Raw genomic sequence first — 9,812 nt, forward strand, 5'->3', positions numbered from 1 at the left:
TTATGCTTTTGTCAAAATAAGCTGTCAGAAACTGGTCCAGATCTATTAGAATGCAACATCATTCTCGCTGCCCCAGCATTCACCTTATGGTGCAGAGACCAGAGGGGGCCTGGAAAACAGACATAAATCCAGAGATCTATAATTCTCTATCCCCTGAAGAAGTGGCCATAAAGTCCATCACTCCAGATATATGAGGAGAGGGAGACAAAGGACAACCCAGATGAGTTTCAGAGGGACTGTAAAACAGAAAAAGAGATCTCACTAACTGTGTCGATCTCATTATAAGCAAGCCAGGCAAGGACATGATTTATGGGTGGGTGCTGACTGGCCGGCAGGCATGAATGTTACTCTCTCTCCCACGCCCGCCATCTTGAGTGCTCATCAGCCCCGGTGAGTGATGCCGGTGGCTCTTGGGGAGATAGCGCTGTACTTGGAGCCTGAGCAAGAGAACATGGCCTGGAGGTTGTGGGTGTTTAAGAACAGACTATGCACCAGAAAAATGTTCTGAGTCCAGCTGCCCAGAATCTGCTAGGACCCCCGAGTTCCATTACCTACGGAAGAGAGCTATCCTTGCATCTGCACACAGGCTTCAGGCTTGCTTTCTTAGCCTCCTTCCTAGTGTCCTCACTTCTGTGTACCTCCTTCCTGTCTCTGAAGCCGATCACAGGTTTTCTTGTTAATAAGGTCTGTGATTTTTATTTAAACTTGGCTGCAACAATACAACTTTCTATATTGAAAAAACAAAAAGCAGGGCCAATAAGAAAGATGGCCAAGAATTCTTCAAAATGCCTGGAGAAAATAATTCTGAATATGGAAATTTATACTACCTGGTCATAGGTTCCCATGATGTTACAATAATGGGACTGGGAATTCATGGAGGCTGCTTCAAGCATAGCTCTGAATAGTGATGTTCCAGTTACTTTGGCTGCATAACAAATTACTCCAAAATGTGGTGGCATAAAATATCCATTTATGATGCTCATAGATTTTGTGGGTGAGAAGCCTGTGCAGGGCACAGCAGGAATGACTTACCTCTGTTCTTCAATATCTGTCGACTCAACTGAGAGACTCAAAGAGTAGGTGTTGGGATCACTTGAAGGTTCCTTCACTCACACACCCTAATTGATGCTCTCATGTCACTGACGCCCTGGCTGGGGCTGTTGGCCAGCGGTGGCCTCTCCCATGTGGACTTCCTCACAACATAATGGTTCTATTCCAAAGGCAGCATCCCAAGGACCAGGTAATCCTTAATGACCAAGCTCCCGAAGTCGAGCAGTATCCCTTCCTCCCCATTCTGTTAATTGGGGCACTTACAAAGGTCTGTCCAGGTTCAAGGGGATTCTAGATAGTAGCATTTGAAGTATGAGTGGCAACATTTCATTACGAGAAAAGCACGTGGGACAGGGTATAAATTTGTGTGGCCATGTATTAGAGTTCTCCAGAGAACAAACCAATAGAATGTGTATATATGAAGAAAGAGATTTAAGAAATTGACTCATGCAATTACAGAGGCTGGCAAGTTCAAAATCTACAAGGATGGGTTATCAGCCTGGAGAACCAGGAAATGCTGATAATGTAGTTCGGGTCTGAAGGTTGTCTGCTGGCAAAATTTCCTCTTGCTTGAGGGAGGTCAGCATCGTGTTCTGTCAAGGCCTTCCACTGTTTGGATGAGGCCCAACTTTACCCAGACCGGTTGACGCATAAAGTTAAGCATCGCAAATCCACCTTGTCAACTTGGCACCCATATGTATCTTCCTAAACTATGCTTAATCTCCTAAGACAATGACAAGGTCATGCTCCCGCCTAACATGGCACAACCGTCCTGTGTATAACTATTGATAACTCACTGACCCTTTCCCCAGGTGAGGATGCAAAGTCCTTACATGACGTTTACTGTTCTTGATATCATGTAATTTGAATATCGTGATGTAAAGTTAGCAATTCTTAAATACTATGACATGAAGTAAGTACATCTTATGTTACATGACAAAGGGATAAGAGAGGAAAGGATATAAAGATATTAGCTTAGTGTGTGCGTATATATAGCATACACACACTCATAACAAAATAAGGGAGAAATACTCATGGCAGTTGTAGTCCACAGTTCTGAAACTGATCATGTGGTCATAGCTATTATTTACAACTACGTTCTTCGACTACCCACTCCCTGTTTCCCTGCCTTGTGCTTCATGCCATCATTGCCACAACATCCTACTGGTTACATGGACGAGCTACAAAGGGCTAGAAAAAAGGAGGCTGGGATTGTAGGAGGACAGTTTTGGAGATGAGCTCCTACACCGGAAAATAACTACTATTTCTCCATTCTTTAGATGTCAAGTACAAATCATAAAATGGATACAAAGAAGCCTAAAGCATTTGGACCTAGACTGGATCAGGGAGGACTACGTATATCAAATGAAGAAGATTGGTTTAATACGGTAAATTAGTGGTTCCCAGCCCTCACTGTGCATCAGAATCGCCTGTGGGACTGGCTAAAATGCAGACATGGGGCCCTCCTCCCTCAGAGTTTCTGATTTCGGTAGGTCTGAGGTTAGCAGACCTATCATTTGCATTTCTCACAAGTTCCCAAATGATGCCGATGTTGCTGGTCTGGGAACTACCATTTGAGAACCACTGTTGTGGATGAAGCAGATTTTAAGCAAGCAAGAGAGTGATCTGATCAGATTTTTATTTTCTATAACTCTTTCTGGTGGTTTTGTGAAGAATGCATTTGTGGAGGTAAACCACTAATAGGTTATCACAGTAGCACATGTAAGTTGTAACTGAAACTTGAACCAGGACAACGAAAGAATGTCAGACAGGAAGGGACAGGTAGGGGCAATATCATTAAGCTGGCAGAGTTGGATTTGACTGGGGGCAGGTAGAGGGCGGTAGGTAGAGGAAGAGGAGTAAATGAGAGAGGAAGGAAGGCATTGGTACCACTCTGTTTCTAGTGGGGATCGCTGGGTGAATGGTGTTAGCATCAGCTGAGAAAGAAGATTACAGGAGGGGCAGCAAGGTGACGAATAAGTCCATTCCTTTGGGATGCTGCCAGTCACTTCACTTTGGAGCTTCTCCGCTGGGCCTCTCTCTCCAGTAGCCTAGCAGGGACTTCTTGGCAGCTCCAGAGTCTAAGAGGAAGGAAACAGAAGCTGGTAGGCCCTGAAGTCTGGGCTCTGATGTAAGAACAGTCATGCATAGACCCAGTGCAGATTCAAGAAGAGGGGACATGTATGCTTCATGCATTTATCCAAGGGACCGTATCCCCCCATGGAAGGACTGGAAGACTTGAGGTGCTTTGAGGTTCTGATTGAAAATGGGCATAATTCCATACCTGATCCCTTTTCACCCCCCCCCACCCCCAGTTTTATATGAGATATCTTACCTAATAAGTGCTAAGGCCAACAGAATATGTACTATGCCCTATCTGCTCGTTTAGAAGAAATTTTTCACCTGTACATTTCTACTTAATCAATTAGACCACTGATCTCCAAACTTAAGTAGATCAGAATTACTCCGGGGAGCTCTTTCAACTGCAGATTCCTGGGTCCAGCCATCAGGGATTTTGATTGCTCACATTTGAAATGTAGTCCAGGAATGTGCATTTAAAAACAATTTGAGTCTCTATTCTATTCCATTGGTCTGTGTGTCCATTTTGTGCCAATACCATGCTGTCTTGATGATTACAGCTTTATAGTAGAGGCTAAAGTCTGGGATTGTGATGCCTCCTGCTTTGGTTTTCTTCTTCAATATTACTTTGGCTATTCGGGGTCTTTTGTGGTTCCATACAAATTTTAGGATTGCTTGTTCCAGTTTCGAGAAGAATGCTGGTGCAATTTTGATTGGGATTGCATTGAATGTGTAGATCGCTTTGGGTAGTATTGATATTTTAACAATAATGGAATAGAAGAGAGACTCCAGAATTGGACCCACAAAAGTATGGCCAACTAATCTTTGACAAAGCAGGAAAGAGTATCCAATGGAAAAAAGATAGTCTCTTCAGCAAATGGTGCTGGAAGAACTGGACAGCAACATGCAGAAGAATGAAACTGGACCACTTTCTCACACCATTCACAAAAATAAACTCAAAATGGATAAAGGACCTGAATGTGAGACAGGAAACTATCAAAACCCTGGAAGAGAAAGCAGGAAAAAACCTCTCTGAACTCAGCCTCAACAATTTCTTACTTGACACATCCCCAAAGGCAAGGGAATTAAAAACAAAAATGAAATATTGGGACCTCATGAAGATAAAAAGCTTCTGCACAGCAAAGGAAACAGCCAACAAAACTAAAAGGCAACCGACGGAATGGGAGAAGATATTTGCAAATGACATATCGGACAAAGGGCTAGTATCCAAAATTTATAAAGAGCTCACCAAACTCCACACCCGAAAAACAAATAATCCAGTGGAGAAATGGGCAGAAGACATGAATACACACTTCTCTAAAGAAGACATCCGGATGGCCAACAGGTACATGAAAAGATGCTCAATGTCACTCCTCCTCAGGGAAATACAAATCAAAACCACACTCAGATATCACCTCACGCCAGTCAGAGTGGCCAAAATGAACAAATCAGGAGACAATAGATGATGGAGAGGATGTGGAGAAACGGTAACCCTCTTGCACTGTTGGTGGGAATGCAAACTGGTGCAGCCACTCTGGAAGACAGTGTGGAGGTGCCTCAAAAAATTAAAAATAGAGTTACCCTATGACCCAGCAATAGCACTGCTAGGAATTTACCCAAGGGATACAGGAGTGCTGATGCATAGGGGCACTTGTACCCCAATGTTTATAGTGGCACTTTCAACCATAGCCAAAGTATGGAAAGAGCCTAAATGTCCATCAACTGATGAATGGATAAAGAAATTGTGTTTTATATACACAATGGAGTACTACGTGGCAATGAGAAAGAATGAAATCTGGCCTTTTGTAGCAATGTGGATGGAACTGGAGAGTGTTATGCTAAGTGAAATAAGTCCTACAGAGAAAGACAGATACCATATGTTTTCACTCTTATGTGGATCCTGAGAAACTCAACAAAAGACCATGGGGGAGGGGAAGGGGAAAAAAGAAGTTAGAGAGGGAGGGAGGCAAACCATAAGAGACTCTTACAAACTGAGAATAAACTGAGGGTTAATGGGGGTGGGAGGGAGGGGAAAGTGGGTGGTGGGCATTGAGGAGGGCACCTGTTGGGATGAGCACTGGGTGTTGTATGGAAGCCAATTTGACAATAAATTTCATATTAAAATAATAATAATAATAAATAAAAACATTTTGATGGGGGCGCCTGGGTGGCTCAGTCCATTGAGCATCCAGCTCTTGGTTTGGGCTCAGGTCATGATCCCAGGGTCATGGGATTGAGCCCTTTGTCAGGCTCTGTGCTGAGCATGAAGCCAGCTTAATATTCTCTCTCTCTTTCTCTCTCTCTGTTTCCACCCCCCTGCTCCTCTTCCCTGCCTGCATGCACCCAGGCATGCTCTCTCTCACAAAATAAGTCTTTAAAAAAATTAAAAATAAAAACGTTTTGATGTGTGAAGGCATCCCTGGACCACGTATGTAGAAAGATTATTTTAGAATTCATTTTTCTGTTGTTATTTTTAGAGCTTACCTGCTCGGTCATGTTGATTTCATGGCATTATTCTTAGATGTCTACTTTATTATTTTACTTACTTCATTTTATGTTTTATTTTACTAAATTTCTTCTCACATCTTGAACTGTCAAAGATAAAAAAAAACAAAAACAGAAACAGGCACTGAAGTGGTAAGGACAGGTTTTAATCAGTAATAGACTGTTGCATTAGAGAAGAGGGTCCTGCATGAACTAGACCAAACTTTGACTTATGCAGAGGTGGTTGGACATTTTAAAGGGCAAATGAGAGGATAGGGAAGGGCAGAGGTGGAAGCTTGAGCAAAGTCAGGGCAGTGCAAAGGTTGGTCAGTGGAGATGCACATCAGGTCATCTGTGTCAGTTAGCTGGCCAGTTATCAGAAGTTAGGATTCTATCTTGCACAGAGACTGGGAGACAGAGGCCCTGTCCTTGCTGAGGATTGCATTTCAAAGGGAAGCTTTCGGGTCCTTGAGAAAGAGTTGCAGGAGCTACATATATGTGCCAAAGGGACAGAGGGAGGATTCCCAATTGTAAGCTCATTTTAGAGAATGAGAGAGTGGTTGGGACCTACCCAGGCGTTGGCCGGCTGTCTCAAACAGGCACGTTGGGGTGGGGGAGGGGTGGGTTAGGACCATCTTAGGGATGTGTCTGGAGCTGTTAGCAACTTTTAGTGTTTAAGTCTTTTAATGGCAGGGGAAGGTGGTTGACAAGATCATTTGTGCTGAGAATCTACCGATTTTAATAGACTGAGGTTGAGGCTCAGTCAAGAAGACTCAGACAGCCCATCTAGAGTTTGGTCAAGGAGAAAATTTTTGTGGGAACAATGCCTTACGTTAGGTCTTCCTACTTTAGGACACCAGGCCACAGATAGATTAAATGAAATGTGCAAAGCAATAGTAAAACTATTCCATAACAGAGCTGTGATTCAAAAGGAGGTTTTCCAGACTCTAGAGTTTATGCCAGAGGGAGGGAAGGAATTGGAAGATTGTACAAGATCCACTGGGTCGAAGAAATGACATTCTATAAATGTGCATTCACTACAAAACTATTGAGTTTTATCTCTTGGGTTCAATGTTAATTCTAGAGCAATTTCTAGCATATCAGTACATTTGATTTTAACATACTATTTTCTTACTTGGTGACCTAAATTTGGTAAAGATTTGTGTCTCCTCTAAAATGCCTTTAATTTTTCTCTTCATTAATTCCTTTAGGACTTAATTAGGTTGGAAAGCTTCTTTTTAAAATCATTAATCTCATGTCTGTATCAGAATATAACAATTTAAACTTAAAAAAACCTTTAGAGTTTAACATCTGGTATACATTTTTCTTTAAAGAGAAACCTAAAATGATAAGGACTTCCAGGAAACAGTTGACTGTGAAATTCCACTGAAGAGCTAACGTCATTAAAATTGAGAGACATTTAATAATTCTACCTCAAATGGTTCTTAATCCTTGGTGTTTAATTTAGCTTTGTAGAGAGTGTCTGATCCCGGTGTAATAGCTTCTACATTTTCAGTTCATACTTTGCCCTACCAAACACATTATTAATTTCTCGTCAGCTTCATTGAATCCTTGTTCTGTTGGTTAATATCTCCATTGTAGGTTTTCATTAGTGGAAACTCAAGGATAAACTGGACTTGACCGTAATTTCAATACAACCATAGGGGAAAAAAATTATAGCTCACGAAAGGGCTATTTATCCAGAGAATTTTTCCTTGAGAAAATTACTATTTTGTTGGAGAAAATAAGCTGCAGTCTCTCTTTCAAGCAAAAAAGGGTTAATCCGTAACAGTGACAAACACAATCATGAATAATTCAGGCAGTCAAGAAAAATGCATTCAGGGCCAACCCTCAAGCTGGGTTTATGGAGATTAAAAAACCATTGTTCCTGTCCACAAAAATTATAGTATTTTGGTTTTGTAGTTGCCTTTTGAATTCTTGAATTATTGGTGTTATTTGAGACTCCCTAGGTGTCCCCAGTCTGAGGACATTAATGGTAATCATCATCGTAACATGAAACACCGTAATTTCACTGGTCTTGCCCCCAGTTGGTGACGTAGGACCCCCAGCCATTTTGTAAACACCCCTACCAGATACTTCTGGGGAGCCCCAGAGGTGTCTTATGCATGTTGGCAAACAACACCATTTCTTTTAGATGCTGCCAGTTGGCTCCCTTTGGAGCCACTGTTGATCCCCTCTGTGTGGTCTGCACATCTGAGCCACGTGGCTGTTTGTGGCAAAGCTGGGGAGAATGCTTTCCCCCATGTGTGTCCCTCTGTAACATTCAGAGAGTTTCATTTCAGAGAATTTGTCAGACAAGACACCCCGAAAGACTCTTACAAACACCAAGAGTGCTAGCTGAAATATAAAAGCAAAAACACAACTTTTAAAATAAATGGGTGATGGGGTGCCTGGATGGCTCAGTCGGCTGAGCATCAGACTTTGGCTCAGGTCATGATCTCACAGTTTGTGAGTTCGAGCCCCATGTCGGGCTCTGTGCTGACAGCTCAGGGCCTGGAGCCTGCTTCGGATTCTGTGTCTCCCTCTCTCTGACCCTCCCCCATTCATGCTCTGTCTCTCTCTGTCTCAAAAATAAATAAATGTTAAAAAAAATTTTAATAAAAAATAAATAAACAAAATAAATGGGTGAGTTTGTCAGAAAGCGGAAGAAACCCTGAATCTTGGCAACAGACAGGAGAATTTGTGGAAGAAGCAGTGAGGTCATCAGCTGCTTTAAGGATGAGTTTTGACTTCAGGGCAGATGATAGAGGTGTGGTGGGATAGAGAAGCTGGGGTCAAAGCCTCAGGCCCGTGAGGGGAGGGGATATGGAGTATCCATCCGTCTACATGACCTGTGATTAGCAACACTATTACAATAAAATCTCCTAAACCAGAGGCAGAAAGCAAATGAACTTGTCCACTCAGCCTGGAATCTGAGTGGATATAAAAGTTTCCTTTGAGAATTTGTGGTCACAGTTGGCCTGAACTTACAGTATTTGTAACATCTGAAATAATTCAGAATCTTAATTTAAAGTGGACCCAAGTCCCACAGGCGCCTTGCAAAAGTGAAGGCAAGTCTTCCCAGGGGAAGGCACCATCCAACCCAGGTTTCAGAAAATGCTCACAGAATGGATTCCAAAGCATATGAGCAAACAGTAACACACACACACACACACACACACACACACACACATGCACGCACGCACACACGATGCATAAAGAACCAAGTCACCATGAGCAAGAGTCAGCAGGAAATTTTAAAAAGGTCCTTAAAGACTTTAGGTATTAGAAATATCAGGTAGAGAATACAAATTATGTTTGATGTATTTCTAAAGGTAGGATTTGGAACATAAGAAGTAACAAACTAACAAAATGGCCAGCATACTTGATTTTTAAAAGACAATGAGTTCCAGAAATAAGATATCAGTAGGAATTGAGATTAAAAACCTGGTTGGGGCGTGCCTGGGTGGCTCAGTCGGTTAAGCATCCAACTTCAGCTCAGGTCACGATCTCCCAGTTCATGAGTTCGAGCCCCACGTCAGGCTCTGTGCTGACAGCTCAGAGCCTGGAGATGGATTGGGATTCTGTGTCTCCCTCTCTCTGCCCCTCCCCCACTCATGCTCTGTCTCTCTCCCTCTCTCTCTCTCTCTCAAAAATAAATAAAAAAATTTAAAAACCTGGTGGGATGGTTACACATAGATTAACCTGGAAAGTGAACTACAGTGGACTGGATGAGAGATAGAAATTATACTGAATTCAGAACAGAAACACAAAAAAGAGATACAAGGTGGGAGAGGGAAGTTGTGACAAACAGAGGCTATAAAAGTCCATCATGCACATAGACCAATGGAATAGAATAGAAACCCCAGAACTAGACCCACAAACGTATGGCCAACTAATCTTTGACAAAGCAGGAAAGAACATCCAATGGAAAAAAGACAGTCTCTTTAACAAATGGTGCTGGGAAAACTGGACAGCAACATGCAGAAGGTTGAAACTAGACCACTTTCTCACACCATTCACAAAAATAAACTCAAAATGGATAAAGGACCTGAATGTGAGACAGGAAACCATCGAAACCCTAGAGGAGAAAGCGGGAAAAAACTGCTCTGACCTCAGCAGTAGCAATTTCTTACTTGACACATCCCCAAAGGCAAGGGAATTAAAAGCAAAAATGAACTATTGGGACCTTATGAAGA

This window comes from Panthera tigris, chromosome A3, assembly GCF_018350195.1.
Source record: "Panthera tigris isolate Pti1 chromosome A3, P.tigris_Pti1_mat1.1, whole genome shotgun sequence".
Lineage (NCBI taxonomy): Eukaryota > Metazoa > Chordata > Mammalia > Carnivora > Felidae > Panthera > Panthera tigris.